Raw genomic sequence first — 21,183 nt, forward strand, 5'->3', positions numbered from 1 at the left:
ACCTGGGGTGGCTGTAGGAGGGATAGGTAATACCGTGCTCTATCATGTGTGTTAGCATGAGATGCGGCAATAGATCTGTAGCTCATTATGTGAAATGCAAGGATTCAGACGTGACAGTGCAGTAAGACACCTCAGATGAATTCTTACACATCAATTCTGGAAGAAATCAGTTTTCACATGTACTGAGAGTACCTCACAAGGTATTGCAAATAGTAGGTGTTCAAGAAAGGATTCTGAACAAATGAATAAAGATGACATGAAATAGTTTAATAATTTGGATAAGTGAGAAAATGGTACATCTGGACCTGAGGCATGTCCACCTTGTACTACTTTTAATTTCCCTAGAATGCAAGTCAGCTAAAATGCTAACTTCATCAAAATGTACAGAGTTCTGCTGGCATAAGGAAATTCATTTGTTTTCAAATTTTAAAATGTATCTATTTTAAGTAATACTGTATCATACACATAGTTCAATGGGATCAATTCTCTTTAGAATTATATTTTATAAAAAAGTGTCCCTTTTTGGTAGCACAGAAGGTTCATAAAAGGATGAAGATTTATTTACTATGAGGAGAAATCTCAATAATTTAGAATTATTTCACAATTAACTCTATTTTATAAGAAAGCAGATTTATGTAAATCTTTATGATATAATGATAATTATGATATATCATAATAATTATGATATTAAGACTGAGGATAATATATGAATATTTGTATGTCCTACATGAAGAAGGGTTAGAATTTGGTATAGAAAAAAAATGAAAGAGTGGCTCAGTGACTCTAGCAGCACCACTAAAGTGACATCACTGTGTTACACCAGGCTTAGGGATCTGTTATAATTTCCCTTTTCTTCAAAAAAAAAGGAACAATCATATTTCTCCCACTTTCTCCAATATTCTTCTAGCAAGAATAATGAGATCATGTGCTACAATTAATAACAGTTGAATATTAATTTCCTACTAAAGAAATATAATTATTATTTTTTTAATTCTAGAAGCCTGATGTTGTCCTAAAGATCAGTTTACCTTTGTCCCCGTGAGGAACCAGAAGAAGAAATTGTGAACAAGTGCCAGCATGCTTCAGAGAGCCCCCAAGGGTTTGGTTCCTTCCTGCAGTTACAAGAGTTCTAATGTGTTGCAGGAGTCGGTCATTCCCATTGTGCACTCACTCCAAGAGCCCATTTTATTATCCTACCTGAGTGATTCCTGGTAAATTAAAGGCATTACCCTTTCCCCTCTTTCTGTTCTTCACAGCACACCCCACTCGCCTGTTCTTAAACACAGTGGAGGAAAGTGCAGAGCTTGACGCTTGGAACTTTCCTTTCAAAACAAGTAAAATCAATCCTTCTCAAACTAGCTTCACCAGAGAGGTGGAGAAGGGGAAAAAGAGGTACATTTTATCCAAAATAGTGCTGTATCCACAGAACCAAACTGGTAAACCAGTAAACTTGTACGTTTCAGAGAAGCAGGGCCCCTGCATAAGGAAGACATGCAAATTCATGACGCATTCAATGTTTTTCTCTTAGGTAAACTAGGGACGTTGATGTGCCATGTAGGTTACTTCTTGATAAGAAAAATGCACGATTCTGGTGATAACAGGGGGAAGCTATGCATGATTGGGGAGCAAGGGGTATATCAGAAATCCCTGTACATTCCTTTCAATTTTATTGTAAACCTAAAACTGCTCTTAAACAATAAAATCTTTAAGAAAAACTAGTATCTTTTGCAATTATTTATGTGATTTTTTTGGCAATAAGATTTAAATAATAAAAGTGATGAAATTAATGGAAATCTCTATAATTTGAAAAGCTACAGACCTATGACTATGTTTACCTTACCTTCCTTCCTGCTGGTTAATGTTGTACATTATATGTGCTTTGGTCAAAAGCATAGATTGATAACCAGGCACTGACTTTAGCAGAGCTTGGGGCAGAAGACTTCTGATTAAATTACAAATTTCAGAAACTAATTCAAGTTACTAGTGGCAGGCACTGTTCATGGAATCACTGAAGGCATTCCCACTCCACACTTCTCCCTCCGCCTGCCTCCCCCACCCCACCCCACAAATGCACGTACATTCATATGCTCTAATGCAACAGACACAGAATGTTGTTCAGGAACTTGGTGGAGCACTTTGGTCTTGGGAAGTTCATTCTAGCCATGGTCTGGGGTGGAAAGGTGGGCATGAAAGTAGTTCTAGTTAATGAACCATTAAGGGGAAGTCAGGTTTCTGGGAGTTTGGGAAAAAGCTGTTTTCCTCCCTGATACAGAGGAGACGGAAGATGCTGAAGCTCCCTCTCTACACAGCATCCTGCTTCCTGCCAGCAGACACGTCTGTGTGAGGTTATGGTACCCAAAGCCCTGCAGATATCCTGCAGTCTGAAAGGTGGTCAAGAGACTCACCCAGACCTGAGATTCTGCCATCATGAAGGTGTGAATGGACGGCAGCAACACCTTCTGCAAGATGTCTGGTTATATAAAGGGAAAAGCTTCTTTATGTGAAGCAGCTAGCAGAGGGGTTTTGGGTTACAGCTTAAAATACTATGCTGATACAATGAAGATCCTGTCCTCCAAGTGTGGCCCACTGTGCAGGATTACACAATAAAACCCTGCTAAACTTAGCTCTTTTACTTCAGATCCATCCTGACACTCAGCTACTGGCCTCATTTAAGAATAATAATTAAATAGTAATGTACTAGTTTTGGTCAGCACTAATTAATTTTGTTACTTGGTAGAATATAGAATATTTTATTATTCTGAAAAATCACTAACAGTGATCATTATTCTTAAAAAGGTGTCAACAGAGTTCTAATTTTTTTCACATGACTTCTTAATATTTATGACAGGACAGGGTAACAGTCAAATATTAAGATTAGCTCAAGGGGATGGACAGTGAAGGCTCCAAGGAAGCAGTAGCTCTTCCTTAAGAAGAGTGGTTAACTTTCTAATCTAGTTTCCCACAGCATTTTAAACTTGGAGAGACTCCTTGAGAACAATGAATATTTGCTTGTTTTTTTTTAGTACTTAATATATTCCAGAAACCACTATGGATTTTGTATGTGTTATCTTATTTAACCCTTGAATATCCAAAAATTTTAATTGCTGTGGACCACACGTAAGTGGCAGAGCCCAGGCCCAGGTTGCCTGGCACGCAAGGCCCCTCTCCAGGCAGCAGCCTGTGCCTGTAGGCTGTTACCTCGTTCACAACTTCCCTTCTCAGGAACCTCTGCAGCAGCCCATGCATGTGCTCCCCGTCCCACTGCAGCTGAACCCAGTGGAAATGCTGCTGCACCAGCAAGTCAGAGCCCTGGACACAGGCCTTGGCAATGGTTCCCATCAGAAAGTGGTTCTCATGAAAGCAGTAACATTCAGATGTTACATTTCCTAAAACAAACCGAAAGCAACGCTCCAACCTCAGCAAGAGGTATCAAGGGACAAATCCAAATTCACATGCACGAAGGAAAGAAGACCAGGAAGCCTAATGTGTACTCTGGGGAATAGAAAGATTGAAAGGATCTTGAAGAAGCTTGCTTTTCAGCGAGCCCTCTCCGCTATCTTTACTTTTCTGGAAAGTACAGGGGCTCTCAGTGCTGTGATTTTCCAGAGGTCCCCAAAAGTCCCCCAGCAACTCAGACAGTGAAGATTTTTCCAAATTCTCTAAGATTATGATGATTTTCTTGGTAGCAGAGGATTGTTTCACTAGGATCAGACATGCTGTGATCAAAAGGAAATTTGGTGATTAAAGGTTTTACAGAAACCTATATAAACTGGCAAAAAGTTACGTGTGCAAAGATGTGACACAATGGGAATGCTCTTAAACTGCTATGGGAGTATAAGGATTCTGAAAAACAGTTTGGCATTACTGAATACACACACACACATACACAATGGTCCAATACCAGTTCCTTAACAAATCCCAAAGGGAATCAACCCAAATGTCCACCAACAATACATTGTACTCCAACAGGAGTATATTCATACAACAGATATGAAAGGGAACAAATCACAACTACAAGCAACCATGTGGAGGACTGCTACAAATGGTATATCCAGAAGGAACCCTACTTCAAAATCACACCTGCACCCCAATGTTCATAGCAGCAATATTTCCAATAGCCAAAACATGGAAACAGCCTAAATGTCCATCAACAGATGACTGGATAAAGAAGATGTGGTATATTTATACAATGGAATACTATTCAGCCATAAAAACCAACAACATAATGCCATTTGCAGCAACATGGATGCTCCTGGAGAATGTCATTCTAAGTGACGTAAGCCAGAAAGAGAAAGAAAAATACCATATGAGATCCCTCATATGTGGAACCTAAAAACAAAACCAAAAACAAACAAAAAAAAGCATAAATACAAAACAGAAATAGACTAATAGACATAGAATACAAACTTGTGGCTGCCAAGGGGGCAGAAGGTAGAAAGGGATAGATGGAATTTCAAAATTGTAGAATAGATAAACAAGATTATGCTGTATAGAACAGGAAAATATACACAAGATCTTATGGTAGCTCACAGAGAAAAAAAAGTGACAATGAACATATATATGCTCATGTATAACTGAAAAATTGTGCTCTACGCTGGAATTTGACACGACATTGCAAAATGATTATAAATCAATAAAAATGTTAAAAAATATAAATAAGTATTCAGCCATAAAAAAATAAAATAGTGCCATTTGCAGCAACATTGATGGACCTGGAGAATGTCATTCCAAGTGAAGTAAGCCAGAAAGAGACAGAAAAATACCATATGATATCACTCATATGTGGAATCTAAAAAAAAAAAAAGACAAACTTATTTACAAAACAGAAACAGACTCACAGACATAGAAAACAAACTTATGGCTATTGGCAGAGAAGAAGGGATAAATTGGGAGGCCTAGATTTGCAGACACTAACTAATGTAAATAAAACAGATAAACAACAAGTTTATACTGTATAGCACAGGGACTTATACTCAATATCTTGTAGTAACTTATGATTGAAAAGAATATGAAAATGAATATATGTATGTTCATGTATGACTGAATTATTGTGCTGCACACCAGAAATTGACACAAGAGTGTACACTGACTATACTTCAATTTGAAAATATATATATAAAGAAATCACACAAGGATACATACAGTATAATTTGAACATTATAATTCAAATGGGGCAACACTAAACATATAATTCAGGGGTTCATATGTAGTAATACTTTTTAAAAAAGCAAAGAAAATGGTTACTACAACAAGGCAGACTAGTGGACATCTCCAGAAGGAAAAGTTTGTGAACAGGGTGTGGAACATGGGTACATTCTGGAAACTGGGGATATTCCGTGATCTGATCAGTGGTTAAATGGTTATTTTAAATGATTCACTGACCTGTAAATATAAGTAGTATGTATCTTATAGATGTGTATTTCACAATACAGAAAGCCAAAATCCTTAAGTGACCTCTAATGACACATATGTAAAATATTCATAAAATTATGGAGACAGGACCTCAGAGACAAGCAGAACCCTCCTTTCATTTTACAGATCTCAGAGAGGTTACAGTGATCTGACTAAGGTTTCAGAAACAGTGGTTAAGGAAGGACTACAGTCTGGGACTTCTGATTCTTATTTAAGGGGTCCTCACACTAAAGACAGGGGGTGCTGAACTACATATCAACCCCAAATGAAAGATGGAAAGTAAATGGAAGATTGTTATTTTATGTAGAAGATAAGTCAGTGGACAAAAGTGTAATTGAAACAGTGCCTGGCACCTGCTAAGCACTCTAATGTCATTCAAATTGTAGTTAAAATATATATAATTCTTCCTATATACCAATGAATAAAAAGATTTAAATTACTTTTTAATGTTTTAGAAGATTCTAAGATGCTCCAGTCATAGCTAAATTAACCTTGAAAAAAGATCAATTTAAGATACTTGAGAGTAATTCTGTCACACCTTCCACTTTTCACAAACACTTCTGATAGTGTATCATACTCCCTTTGGCCTCCTTGTTACTATAGACACAAATGCATTTTCACTTTCAAAAGAATTCCTTGAGCACTGTAAATGAATCTCTTCTGAAGCTTTAAAAACTAGAAGAGTAGAAACAGTAACAACCACGTCTCAATTTAGCTGTACTTGGAGGGGCTGGGTCCTCTTCAACACAGCGATCGAGTCAAGAGTGCTAAAATTCTATGCTTCTCAGGTTCAAATGTTATTTCAGAGACATGGAAGTCTGAGAAACCTGTAGTTTTTTTTTTTTAAACAACAACAACAATGATAAGCTAACAACCTTTTATATCCACTGATTAAAAAAAAATTGGCCAGGTTGAATGGTTGATGAATCTGCTTTTCTGTAACTAAGGACTGCAGATCTCCAGCTTTTCCCTGATGTGTGTTAAGTGTCTGACTAGCTCCAGTAGTCCTGAAGCTGCTGCATCCAGAAAGAACGTGTCTGCAGGAAAGAGGAACTGCATCTCAGCAAATGATTTCCCATGCCTCCTTGCTGGATGTACCATGCTAAGCACTGTGGCATGAGAAAGGTGATCAATTCTAACCAGGGATGTGTGCCATTTTAAACTGAACCTATTAAAAGGAAGTGCATCTTGACACGCAGTTCAGAAGAAGGCTTTCTAGGTTTAAGACATGGCACAGTCAGAAGAACGAAGGTTGGAGGGGACAGGGGCCTCAAACCAAGGTCAGAATCGAGGGGCATGTTGCAAGAGGGGTATGTTGGTGAGCTCAAAGCTGATACAGGCCTCAGTTAGGTTTGGTTGGGAGCTCGGGGCAGAGGAATGAAATCAGTGGAACAGAATCCAGGAGGCCCATTTTTGAGCAGCCAGGCAGCAGGCTGGGTCCTCACCCTGGGCTAGACATTATGATCTTCTAGGATCCATCCCCGGGGGCTCTGATTTAACTGGTCTGTTCTGAGCTCAGGTGTTGACATTTTGTGATCAGCCAGGGTGAGATTTGCTCATATGAAGTCTCAGAACCCAGAAGTCACGGGGGAGAAACTACCAGCTGAGGGAATGGGTGAAAGTCTTTAAGGAGGGGGATAAACATGATTTGAATCCTGCTTTGAGATCTTACACTGGTGTGATGAACTGACAGGAAAGGAAAGAAAAACAGGAAAACACCCCCAGACTCTTATTGCTGAGATGAGGACAAGAGGGAGTGGGACCCTCATCGAGGGCCAAGGCACAGAACAAAAAGGTGTTTTGAGATGGAGTCGGTAACGCTCAGTGGTTGACTGTCCTGACAGAGCGGTGGAGAGAAATACCACAGACAACTCGGAAGCTCCCATCAGAAGATGCCATGCAGGTAATGGAGGCAGAAAGCATACGAGGAAGAGCACACATGAGGCAGGGAGATGAGGATGGGCTGTTTCAGGCCTGAGTGTTTGCTGAGTCAGGCATCTCTCCTGAGCTGTCCAGCCGGGCTGGGACAGAAGGACAGGAGGATTCAGACTGGAGATAATTGAGTTTACAGGAGTTCAGGAGACATAAACTCATCCTCCTGGGTCTACAGGCAAGAACTGTATTGCTCGTTAATCCCGCATTGAATGGACAGATTGTGCCCTAGACAAAAGGAGGTGGGGGTGCTGTTCATGATTGTTGGGTTGTTTCCATCTCATCTCTGTTCATCTTGGTTTTCCCTGAGGGACTGATCAAGAGTCAAACAGACTGGGTTTCTTTGATGAAAAGCTTGGTCTTCAATACTGCTGGCCTCAATTACTCAAAAATATACTCAATTTTTCAGTAACATCTACGTCTCCAACAGACCACTTACAAGCAACATCCTGAAGCAAGTTGGTCCAAAGGTAAATTTCATTTTAGTTGAGAAATAGCATGTTTTGAGTTCAGGTTAACATAGTTTCAGTTCTAATATATTAACCAACCACAGAAGCAGAAACTCATTACACCTTCTGGCTTGAAGGATTTATCAGCCCCTGATCAGGGTTCATGTAGACACAAGATGGCCACCCACTCCACGCTACAGCTGGAGATTCCTTTTGGCCAGTGCTGGAAAGCCGTTCAGATTCCTTTTGCCCTGTGATAATTCAAAGCCCTATTTCTGAAACAAATCTACTCTTTTTGTCCTTTTCTCTTCCAACTTTATAGGCTATGTCAGCCCTGCTCCTCTCCAGAGGCTGGTCATCTTAAACAGACACCCTCTTGGGTAGGCTCAGGGCTATTGTCCAGCATTGCACACCATTGTATTAAATGTTCTGGATAGCAGTTCTAGAGCAAGACTCATGGGCTTAAAAATAATTAAAATATCACATTTATAGTTAAATCCAAACTCCTTTATATCTAACATACCTCAAGTCCAAAATCTCCCCTTTGAGATGGATGGCAGCACATCTTCTATACTGTTCACTTAAAACAAAGCTCTGTAGGGATGATGCTCTGAGTCCAGATGAGAAGCAAGGGACAAACCTTCCAAGAGCCTCCACAAACGTAGGGTCTAAGGAGGAACACTCATTTAAGTAGACTTCAATTGCACAGCCTCCTCCTATTATCACAGTAAGTCCATCTCTATTACATCTGAAGTAGAAATTTCTCTCAGGAATTCTAAGAATTTCTTTGAAATAGCAATTTAGTGTTTAATTTTTTTTCTACTACTGTCACATGCAATTTTAAAAAGTGTCGGTCTTGCTAACCCAACTTAATACCTTACACCGAGGAGAAATTTGACCCACTTCTAAAACACATTCACATCCTCCTTAGCAAATAACAGAGCCATGTGGCATGACTGTCTCTCACACAAGTCAATATGATAAGGAAGATGTTATTTTAAAATAAACACAAGATAACCCTTGCTAGCCTAAAGATAACCCTTGTTGACATGTTCTGTTCCACATTATTTTCTTCACTGGCACCATTTTAATTTCCATATAAGTTTTATTTCTTAAAGCTAATTATTTTTTAAAAATCTGCTATTTTTCCTTCTTGTATTTTTTCATTCACACACTTTTTAAAAAATTCTTTCTCTGTGTCTCTTTTCACTGGCTTTCTTCTGCAGAGTTGTATAGAGGAACATATACAGTAATGCATGTATGACGCCCATTGGAAGATAAAAGTGCAACTTTCTAACCCCAGCCCAATTCTAGTAGTTTAAATCTCTTTCTTTAGAGAAAATAAGGTTAAAAACCAGGGATAAGTTTCGAATACCTTACAAATCAGTGTATTCCTCACTTGGAAGTCATGCAATTTGATCAATTTAATTTATTAGTAAAAAAGCAAGAGAATAGCTGAAAGATTCCTATCCCCAATATTCTAAAAGCCTACATGGAATAGAGGAGGAGACCCCCTTTCTTTCATCCAGATCTCTGCTCATGCTATTCTGTGTCCTTTTCCATCACCCTTTGACCAAAAGAACATTCCCTGCTAGGTGCTTTCTGCACAACAAAAAAAGGGACACCACAGTCTCCATAGACCCTTCCCACTGGCTCACACAAGATTCTCTCACACTGCTCAGAAGCCTCTGGTGCCCCCAGTCTATTCAAAGTGTATGTTTTCTTTGACCTCCTCATTGGTCACCAGTCAACAGCAGTTGGTCTTACTGAGAAAATGATGGTGACAGTGGATGGAGTTTTAGGAGATGAGGATGGACAGCAGCAAGGGAGAGATCTGAAGCCAGACTGTAATGTTCTTAACATCTGGAGACCTTCAGTGTTTATTCTGGAGCCACTGCAGTGTAATAGCAGGGAACTATCCTGAGCAGTTTTCTATTCTAGGGTGCGCCCTCCGGAAGCCTGTAGGGGGCCTGTGGAAGGAATGAGATCAGAGAAATTAAGAAGGGTCTCCATTGTCCCTTGAGCAAGAAATGATAGGTGGCAGGGGGACAGGAGAGCAGGGGGTGGAGACGAGATGTAGGAAGCAGAGTCAGAAGAACTCACGGCTGAGTGGACGTGTGCACTCAGGCAGATGAGGATCTATGATACACTCAGCTGGCAAACTTGGGCAAATGCCTTCACAGTCTCGGCAGATGAATCTTGCGTTTATGTCTTACTTTTGTTATTAAAAAAAGGAAGAGGGTATTTGATACTTATAAATTGCTGGGCCACATACAGAATAAAGTCCTTTAATACTTGGAGATGCTACACTACTTCCTACATGAGAAAGGAGTTAGAGTGGAGATTTTTGGCCTCATTCTATAGTTCCAAAACTTCCTTTTTCAAACTCAGTTCACTCTTATCCTTATGCCCTATTATCAGCTATTGCCTTAACAACTCCTGCACACTCTAATCTTACTTCTTTCCACCTCCACCATAAGCAAGTTCTTCTACCTGCTGACAATTAAGTACGACTAACTCCTTTTTCTTTGCCCATGCTATTTCCTGATCATCCACTCATTCAAAAAGCAATTATTGGCAATCGGTGTACAAGGTGAAACAGAAGAATAAGCTACATTACTAGCTTTCAGGGAGCTCGCAACATGTGTGTGGGCCAGCACAAAAGCCCAAAAGCCCAGATAGTACCCTCACTGCCTTGACCTAGAGTTAGGTGGGGCACAGAGGTAAACAAAACCTACTGCTGTTCATCAGAGGTGGTTGTCATATCTGGGGCGATTAGAAAAGCCTTCATTTGAGGTGTCCTTAGAGCATTTAAGCAGGGGCTTCCATGGCTATTTCGATCAGCACTGTACAACATAGTACTGGGCATAGTACCTGCCATGCAGCAGTCATAGTGTGTGTGTGTGAAAGAGAGAGAGAGAGAGAGAGTTTGTGTGTTTATTCTAGATGAAATCCTAGAGTAATTCTAGGCAAAAAATGCAGCATAAACAAAGAAGAGTAGAGAGTGGAAAAGCAAAGGATATGTGTGGAGAAATACCATATTTTCGCTGGAGCTTAGGTATCTATTTTTAAAAAGGGTCAGATATTCCAAAGAAGATGTATAAATGGCCAACAAGTACATGAAAAGAAGCTCCACATCAGCAACCATCAGGGAAATGCAAACCAGAACCACAGTGAGATATCAATACCTGTTAGGACGGCTGTCACCAAAGAGTTAACAAGTGCTGGTGAGGATGTGTAGAAAAGGGAACTCTCGTACAATGTTGGTGGGAATGAAAACTGGTACAACAACTGTGGAAAATAGCATAGAGGGTCTTCAAAAACTAAAAATAGAACTACCATATAATCCAGCAATTCTACTTCTGGGTATATATCCTAAGGCAATAAAATCTGGCAGAGATCTTGAAGAGATATTTGCACTCCCATGTTCACTGCTTAATTCATAATAGCCAAGATATGCAAACAGCCTACCTACTCATCAGCAGATGAATGGATAAAGAAAATGTGCCATATATATACAATGGAATATTATTCAGCCATGAGAAAGAAAGAAACACCGCCATTTGTAACAACACAGATGGATCTTGAGGGCATTGCGTTAGGTGAGATAAGTCAGAGAGACAAATATTGCATGATATCATGTGTATGTGGAATCTAAAAATGCCAGTCTGATGATACACAGTAGAATGGTGGTTGTCAGGGGCTGGAGGATGAGAGAAATGGGGAGATGACAGTCAAAGGGTGCAGTTATAAGATAAATAAGTTCCAGAGATCTAATGTAAACATGGAGGCTATAGTTAACAATACTGTATTCTATACTTGTAAGTTGCTAAGAGAGAAAATACTAAATGTTCTCACTGTGAGAAGGAAATGGTAATTATGTGAAGCGATGGAGATGTTAGCTAATGCTCCAGTGGTATTCATTTTGCAATATGTACATGTATGGAATCAATGCATTGTACACCTTAAACTTACACTATATCTCAAAAATTAAATTAAAAAGGGACAGATAAGCAAATCAGATGGGTCAATGTCCTTGAATGGAAGGTCTTGAATAGCATTGACTTGATTCAGTGAGTGATGAAAGAATGTGGGAGGCAGAAATCACACAGAACTTTCAATCAGGAGTCTGGTGGTCCATGAAGGATGTTCAGGGAGAAGAGGTAGGCAGAGCAGCCACTGCCAGGGGAAAGGGGGCATACAGTAGGATGGTACCATAAGGGTGGATGAAAAAGGCACACTGAGGCCCACTTGGCAGGACATGAACACAGACTGGCTGTGTGAAAAGGGTGAGGGGTCCATGAATGAGAACCTGGGGGTTCTAAATGGTCCTCATACTGCTTTAAAAATAGAGATAGTTGAAAATATGGAAAGAACAAACTCCCAGATTTTCACAGAAAAACCTGGATTTCTGGCTTCTTCTTCCAATCACAAGATCTCAGGACCCTGGGTCTACGCTTCTACCACCAACAAGTGGCTAGAGCTGAAAGCTGCTGCCCTGGGGAGACCAAGATGTGCCTCCCCTCCCCCAGTCCCAATCAGCTGGCTTCACCCCTTAATGTGGCTTTTTGGCACTTGTGGGCATTTAGGTTTTTTAAGTCTGCCAATGAGACCTGAATTCCAAGTGTAGGGGCCAAAAGACTTGTGCACTCACCAAATTGGGCAATTAGGAAGAAGAGGTGTTTTTGTTTTGCTTTGTTTTGCTTTGTTTTTTAACAAGATGCTCCCAAAAGTTTAGAAACACTGAGTTGGTCACCTTTGCATCCTCCTTGACCTAGTTCACTGTTCTCAGATTTTTTTAGCTCTCTAAGTTTAGAGCAGAATCCAGTCTAATTGCTTATCTACAATGATAGGGTGAGAACAAAATATTTTAGCTTTTTATATTGAGATGAAACAAGATGGAACCTTGAAAACACATACGGGCTTTTGTTATAAAACTAGGAGGAGAAATAAATATTTGGCACAGGTGAGTTTTTAAGGAGCAATGGCTGGCAGTGATTCAGGTCAGGTTCAGGAGCCAGACTGTTTTTTACTTTTAAATATTTTTTATTGATGTATAATCATTTTACAATGTTGTGTCAAATTCCAGTGTAGAGCACAATTTTTCAGTTATACTTGTACATATATATATTCATTGTCACATTTTTTTCTCTGTGAGCTACCATAAGACCTTGTATATATTTCCCTGTGCTATACAGTATAATCTTGTTTATCTATTCTACAATTTTGAAATCCCAGTCTATCCCTTCCCACCCTCTGCCCCCTGGGCAACCACAAGTTTGTATTCTATGTCTATGAGTCTACTTCTGTTTTCTATTTATGCTTTGTTTGTTTGTTTTAGATTCCACATATGAGCGATCTCATATGGTATTTTTCTTTCTCTTTCTGGTTTACTTCACTTAGAATGACATTCTCCAGGAGCATCCATGTTGCTGCAAATGGTGTTATGTTGTCAGTTTTTATGGCTGAATAGTATTCCATTGTGTAAATATACCACATCTTCTTTATCCAGTCATCTGTTGATGGACATTTAGGCTGTTTCCATGTCTTGGCTATTGTAAATAGTGCTGCTATGAACATTGGGGTGCAGGTGTCATTTTGAAGTAGGGTTTGTTCTGGATATATGCCCAGGAGTGGGATTCCTGGGTCATACGGTAAGTCTATTCCTAGTCTTTTGAGGACTAGGAGCCAGACTGCTTGTTCTGAGCCCTGCTCTGCTGTGTTCTTGCCATGGGATCTGTGGATCAGGTACTTAACTTCTGTCTCAAGTATTTATAAGTCAGGTGTTTAGAATAAACCTTACCAGAGTCAAAGCTTAATATATATTAGCTATTATTAGTATCATGGTCAGGGAAAAACAACTTTCTGTAGCTAACTTTCACTAGTCTCTGGTCAAAGACTGACCTCAGTACCGGAGCAACATTCAGATTCTGGTGGGATTTTCCTATCCCCACAATATGTGCCTCAGGTTTTGTGGACGCCTCCATCCCTCTCTAAAACTGCTTCTGAATTTTATTTTTTGATTTAGGAACTCCTGGCTATTTCCTTCTTCCTCATCCTGGTCAACTGCTACCCCAGCCACAAGATATATTCCTTGATCATAGCTCCAAAGATGAGAATCACCACTTCCCCTAAAAAAGAGACCTGAATTCACATTTCAACCCTCCTCTCCACTCAGCGCACAACTGCCTCCCTCCTTCACTCCCCTTGGCCCCCAGGGTCTCTGTGGCTTTGAGGTCTTGGAGACTGGAGGCTGGTCCGTTTCAGTTTTGTTTCACAACCACTAGTCACGCTATGCTATGCAGGGTTACACTAACTCCACCTGTGGTGAAGCTTGGGGTGTTAAACTCTAGAGCCTAAGGATAGAAAAATTAATGAAAACATTCTATTAATAGACATTTTAACCGTGGTTCTGCCACTATGTAGTTGTGGCAAGTTATTGAACCTCTCTGTGCCTGTTTCCTCACCTTTGGAATGGAGGTAACAATACTGACTTGCACAGGGCTGCTGTGGAGATTAAATGAGTTAACTAATACATGTAATGTGCTTAACAAAGTACCAGTCAACAGCACTCTAAGAGTGAGGTGGAGAAAGCAGTTCACCCCAGGTGCAGCAATAAGGGGTTCTTAGGTTGCAGAGCATTTATAAGTAAGAATAAAATTTACCCAAAACTGATCTGCTTTGATCACTGTGCAGTTCTAAACTGCACCAAAGACACAATACTTAGCTCTGCCAGGTGGACTGCTCCTACCACCTCCTCCTTTAGCATCATCTGGTGCCAGTTATATAGTATGCTCATAGCAGACAATAATTTATAAACAAAAGATGAAGAAAAAGAAAAAATACAGGATGTGCAATAAATGCAATGATATGTACATGAAAATAGTTCTTTGCAAGTGTTCACCTGGGTCCCAGTTTTCATCGGAATGCTGCTGAATAAATTAAAAGTCCACTTAAATTTATCCCAAGCAACATTTATTTCCTTGTAATGGCATCACTGACAAGACGTGTTTTTGTTCCCACAATTCAGTTTGCTGAAACAGACTTACCACTACTGATGAACAGATCTGCTGGCTGTTCCTTGGAGAAATCAGGGTCCACTTCGGCTCTCACTATTTCACAGGAGAACCCTGCAGCCATCTGTCTGTGCTGTGATAAGAAGAGATAGTCACTAGTTCTACACACTTTCAAGTTTTCAGGGAAAAGGAGGGGGTGTGCAAGTAATTGATACCTTCATTCAGAGCAGCAGCTGATGTGCCTTGTGCTCTTGCAAGCTTCCTTCTGGGCCATGGAAAGTGACTTTATGATATTGCTCAATCTATTAATAAACCAAGAAGAGACCTTAGGTACTTTTTAGGCTTTTGGGTAGCATTTTGCTAAGCAGAAAAAAAGTGGTACACAAGTGTGGAATTTTCTTTCTGACTCTCCTCAGCCTTTCAAAAGATTAGAAATATTATTCTAGGGATTAGCTGTATTCACTGGGCATGTCAAGTCTTTCATTTTAATGTGAAACACGGGCAAATATAGTATTTATGTGGTATATTTTATATAGTATTTACATACTTATAGCAAGAGATGACATTTTATGAAAAAGCACGCACCATCTACCCTCTGTTTTCTACAAGGAGGGTCAGTGTATTAGCTGGGAACACGGTTCCTACAATATTCTGTCCCATGCAGATGTTAATTTTTGTCTTTATTATATCTTGTGGATGCTTCTTAGTCTGAATTTTCCCAATGCTTATTTTACTTTTCCGAGTAAAATAGAAACAAATGTTATTAATTTTGGAAAATACAAAGAAACATAAAGAAGCAGAATAGGAATCACTGAAGCCATCACTGTAAATGTCTTTGTTTCCTTTCAGCTTTGTTCTTCATATAGTTGATGTGTGTGTATTTGCTTTTTATGAACAATATGTGAGTGTAATAGTGTAATCTTTTTACAGCTGTTATATATCAGATGATATCTCTGTGTTGACTTTTTACATAAAAGACATTTTCATGAGTATAAAATTCTTGAATAAACTCTCTATATAATTCCATTTTTTCAAGCACTGAATTCCAGAAATCTAGGTAGAGACTGATCACTTTTACTTTGTGAAAAGGAAAATGTCCTGCCTGGAAGCCTATAGGGTTTTTAAATGAAATCTTGACCCTCATGTATAAGGATACCTCGCCTGAGAACATGTGGAGATGTAGTGGATGTTGGGACAGAAAGCCAATGACCTTTTACATAGGGCAAAGGCAGTGGCATTTGGAGCAAGATGTGGAAAGGGAACCCTTCCCCCGACCTCTGCCATCCTGGGGCTGAGCTCCCACTCCCAGCCTACGTGATGCAGAGAAGCTTTCTTCTTGGAAAGGTCTTGTAGAAAAGCACCTGTGCAGGTGAAACGCCGCCTTACCAGTACAGGTGACGTAGCTCGTGTATGAAGCCTGAGCCACCAAAACTTAGAGAAGTGTCAGACATGAAAGGGTCTGTTCTCTCTTTATAATTCAGGATGGGGCAATGCCAGGGCATGTGTGTGTATCTTTGTGCTATTGGTGCTCTATTGTGCTCTGATGAGTCTGCTCTTTTTAGATCAGAGGGGAAGACCACATCCTTTAGTGTGGCTGGAGTGGACTACTGCAAAGACAGTGACTGCCCCTGGCTCATCACAGGAAGAGGCAGGTTCTGAGACATGAAAGGCTTGAGGGAAATTCCTTAGCATGGAAGGAAGAGGCAACTCCTTCCTGACCTGGGGCCTTTAAGACTTGAGCTGTGGCCTCCAAGGAGACCAGGACGTGCTTAGAGGAACTCCTGGAAAGTGGAGGGAAACCAGGCTTGATCACTGGGTGTCAGACCATGAGCTAAGGAGAGAAGTGATCCTTAAAGTGGTCCCTGGATGTTGCACTTGGGACTGGATTTTAAGCTCTGAAAGATAACATATCTGGCAGCCACCAGTGTTTTTCTCTGAATTTAAACACTATTCTACCACTGCTAATTCTTCAGTAAAAAGGGAAACAACTGGGGCTAGGGCAGCAGAGACCTGGCCTTTCATTCCAGGCTGTGATCCCAGAGCCCTGTGGGGAACTGAGCCTCTTTGCCTTTGGCTCCTCTCCACCCAGAGGCCAGTTCTGCTCCACATCCCTTCTCACCTGACAGTCTGGGCAGAAGTGGGCCTGGACACAGAGGAGGGGCTGCTACAAGCCTTATGAAGGGAAAGGCCTTGGTCAGTGGTGTGACCAACTCTCCACCTCTTCACCTCTTCAGGGACACCTGTCACACTGCTCTGTCCCTCTCCCTGCCCATCCCCACTGAATGTGACCTCTGTGAGGAGAGGCAGGCTGTGTGCTCTGGGCACTGCCCTCTCAGGAACACAGAGCTGCTCTATGAGTGTCTGACCCAGGAGGGAACAGACAGGCTGTGTCTGCCACCCAGGCTTCCCGGGGGCCTCCTCACTACTCACCTGCACCTTCCTGCTGCCTAAAACTCCAGGAACCCCGCCTGGGTCTTTTCCTGCCCATGGCACTCACCTCCCACAGGGTGGGCTCACCTGTCTCCTGAGGCTCACTGGGTCCCCTGAGCACCTGCTGAGTCCCCATCATTGAGGCTCCACCAGAGTGTGAGCAGGATGCTCTTCACTCCTTGTGTTCTGGGTCCCAGGAAGGAGGTGAGGACAGGGCTGGGATGGAGAGGGGATGGCTGTGGGTTCTCTTAGGGGCTGACTCTGTCCTCTGACCTCCCACATGCCCCTCACAGTGCCACAGACCCAACCACAGCTCTCTGGGTCTCCTTTCTTCTTTGCCAGAAGAAGCCCTAAGACTTCTGCTCTCAAGCAAAAATCATATGTGTGAAATTCAGGGTTTGCTCCCTGCTTATCAACACAGTCTACAGATCCACACTGGATTTGGGGAAGGGAGTCCTCTCCTCTTCAATCAAAGAAACTGGCCATCTCAGCTGGTGAAGGTGTCCACCATCCTCATCGGTGTAAGGGAGGATGTATCAATATCTAAAGGAGGCCAGGATTCTGTCACATTTACTGTACTAAGAACACTACCTGGATGTGGTGTCTAGTGTGACAGTGTGACTCCTGGTAGAATGGAAGCCCTGGAGGGCAGGGCTGTTGTCTGCTCAGTGCATTAAATGATTGCTGTTCCTATAAATGTATCTGTCCCTTGGGTCCCTTACTATACTTGAGGAATGAATGAACCCAACCAGTCCCACTACACAGACCTGAGTGGGCCTAGGACTCCATTTTTTTTCTCCCAGGGATCCCTGCTCTCATTGACCTAGGACACGGACAGCTAATGGAATACAAATCACATTTGAAATAGCAAAATATTTTAACCCAAGGCCACAATCAGTGATGCAGGAGGCGGAGACTTCCTCAAGGGCAGGAGGAAAATGACCAATTAGCACAACCACAACCCCTCCAGCTGACCTTTCCAGGGGCAAGGGCCCCAGAAAGCACTTTCCATGAAGGGCCCCCTCTGTTTTACTATCATCCTAGGGCCTGATCTTCGCTCACTCCAGGGTGCAGAGTGGCAAACTGAGGTTCATGTAGGTGGAGTGACATTCCCCCATCTCATCACCAGTAGGTGGCTGAATCACCAATGTCCTGTGAGGGCAGAGTGCTCACTTTTGGACTAGAAGGTCAAGAACCAGCTAGGTGGTGGCCAAAGCTCTATAGGTGCCCAGGAACATGTGTGGTTAGTGGGGTTGCTGACAGGATGGCAGGCACCAGATTTGCCACCAGAATCTCCAGTCTGTCTCTCTGGATGTTTCATGACATGCAGGTCCCATTCCTGCTTCCTGTTGACACATCTTCCGCCTGGGGTGGAACAGAGGAGAGATAAGAGTCAGAGGCAACACCATGGACCTCCAGGGCAGGGTGTTGGGCTAGAGCTCAGACCAAATCCCCAAACCTCAGGGTCATGTGCCAAGAGGTGGGACAGGAGAGCCCTCAGCAGAATAAAGGTTATCCTTATCACCAGGAAAGGTATCAGTGGGTGATGATTAAATGCATCAGTTTCACAGATAAGTGAACAGCACAGAAGTGACAGCACCTCCCTGTATGAACTACATCATCCCTGTGACTGCTGTCAAAACATTCCATTTTAGAGATGAGAACACAGAGACTGATCCTGGAGTGGGAGGGATCAGGATAGTCAGGCAAACATGGAAACGTAAGGGTGGAAGAAAAACAGGAAAATCTGTAGAAAAATGTAAAAACACCATTGACTTAACATGAACTGAGATTCTATCAAAGTCTCTTTCTGATATTCTGTCTAATATGTGGACATTGACATTGCATCTGGCCAAGACAGGGCCTGGGCTGTGAGGGTGGGTGGAAGAAACAGGGAATCAGATTCCTTTGCCAGCAGGTCTCTAATAGAGATACCAAGGGAGGTGCAGGGCAGCTCTGGGACCCAGGGCTTCCTGGGTGTGGAGTCTCCTCGCTCGCACTCACCCTGAGCCTGCACTGAGCTCTGCTGGTGTCTTGGGGCCCTTGCCCCTCTTGCAGGGAGATAGAACTGGGGACCCCACGGACCAGGTCCTTTCTGATGTCCTGTGTAGAGTCCTGCAAACACAGTGCCTAGCAGCCAGGCAGAATCATTAGAGCCCTGTCTGAATGTATTGGCTGATTCTCAGATCTACGTCTTGACTCCAGACTCACACATACCACTCTCTGCACAGATCTACATGAGGGACGAAAACCCAACAACCTGAGGCCCTTGGATTCCCATTGGCAAAGCACAGGTAGGAGGCCCCTGAGGAGTCCTCTTTCCCCCCTGCCAGGCCTGTCCTTGGCTGTGACAATGACAGGACCACCAGGTTACCAAGTGCTCAACAAACTATTCCTGCCTAGAAGGGGAAACTCCCCTCAAGTTCCCCTTCCCACAAATGGAGATGAGGAGAAGTAGCCCTGACCAGGGAGGGCTCCCTGAGGTGGCTGTGTCTGGATTGGTCTGCTCCAGGCCACATATTTTACCTTAGGTGAATTCCTGGTAAAAGATCAGAGTCATCCGAATTGAGGATTGAACCAACATCTACAGCATCTGAAAAACCTCTCATTTCAGGATTTCCTGAAGCTGAAGCCCTGGAGGTGGGGACACAGAAGGAGAACATGTTTCTCTCTCAGCTGTCTCCTACCAAGTGAGCTGGCTCTAGGGCCATCACTAGAATGTGGGTGCCTGGTTACCTGGTTCTATTTCTGTTGGGGTCTGTGGTCAAAGAAGTGACATCACTTCCTTGGGTCCCCTTACTTGAACCCCATGCTCAGACAACACCTCCACACACAGCCCTTTATGTACCTGCCTGTTCACCCTTCTCCATGCAAATCCACATCTTCCACAGTTACAGCAGCCCTGCCTCTCCACAGCTCCCGGGGAGGCTCTGTGTGTAGCTGTGAGGAGACAATCTGGCTTCCAGACTCAACTCCTCATTCTTACCTGTCCTCCATCCTGCATATATCCTGGCATCTGTCCAGGCCTGTCTGTCTCCTCACCTGCACAGTGGGGATTATTCTATCATGTACTTCTAGGGCTGTCCTCAGGTGCATGTGGGATAAGACCTGAAAAGTGGGGGAGAATTGCCCCATCTTAGTGATGCCTCCTACACCCTTTTACTTACTCTTAGTACCTCCCCTGTGTCTGTTTTTCTCTTGATCCCATCCCATAGCCTGTATTTAATGTCAACCTTCACATGTGGGTGTGTGTGTTGTTTGTGCAGGCTTGTAAGCTAGTGCTAAATCTCTGTGTGGCCAGCAGAAAACTGCCTGCACATAGGTGGGATGGACAAGAGCATCCTGAGGTCTGAGAGTTTCTAATTTCCAAAGCAAAGCTGATGAGAGGTGTTGAGGTCCTGTCTAGGAAGTCAGAACATAATGACTCAAAGCTATACAGGTAGCAGGGGCTGGAGATGGGATCACAGACTCCTAGACAGTCTGGCTCAACAGCCTACACTAAAACCACAGGGCTGGAGGCAGATAGGATATAGCTGGAGATAGGAGACTATCCCCTTCATGGGGCACAGAGACTGGCAAGCTGGGCTTCTCTGGCTTTATGCATAGGGGCCAGGGACAGACAGGCAAATGATGGCTGGCATCACCAGACAGGCTTGTCAGTGTCATTTGCTGCTTCCTTTATGTTCCTGTCCTTAAATTACTCTCCCCAAGACACAGGATGGCTGTCAGGTTTTACAGTCCAAACCCAGTATAATCAGAGTCCAGATCATGAGGTATGGAGTATTTTTTTGTCATCTGTAGTACTACATCTTGCTTGAAACCCCCTGGGAAGCAGTTTCTCTCAGTGACTTCATTATAAAATGGTATCACTTTTGCCTTTTGTTTAGATTTCTCATATTAATTATATCATATAATATCTGTCTTTGTCTGACTTACTTCACATA

General features: G+C 42.3%; 1 long non-coding RNA gene and 2 pseudogenes across 1 annotated transcript in view; 2 read left to right on the plus strand and 1 right to left on the minus strand.

Moving 5' to 3' along the window:
* Nucleotides 1–1,681, plus strand: part of LOC140699157 (uncharacterized) — a 53,249-nt gene extending 51,568 nt beyond the window's left edge. The window contains exon 13 of the long non-coding RNA XR_012077157.1: nt 998–1,681. This is a non-coding gene — a long non-coding RNA (uncharacterized lncRNA). The remainder of the gene's footprint in view (nt 1–997) is intronic.
* The window catches only part of LOC102528943 (cortactin-binding protein 2-like), a 42,955-nt pseudogene that overhangs the window by 13,919 nt on the left and 7,853 nt on the right, over nt 1–21,183 (minus strand).
* Nucleotides 1,427–1,521, plus strand: LOC140699928 (U6 spliceosomal RNA; annotated as a pseudogene).

The sequence above is a fragment of the Vicugna pacos genome, chromosome 11 (genome assembly GCF_048564905.1).
Source record: "Vicugna pacos chromosome 11, VicPac4, whole genome shotgun sequence".
Classification (NCBI taxonomy): Eukaryota; Metazoa; Chordata; class Mammalia; order Artiodactyla; family Camelidae; genus Vicugna; species Vicugna pacos.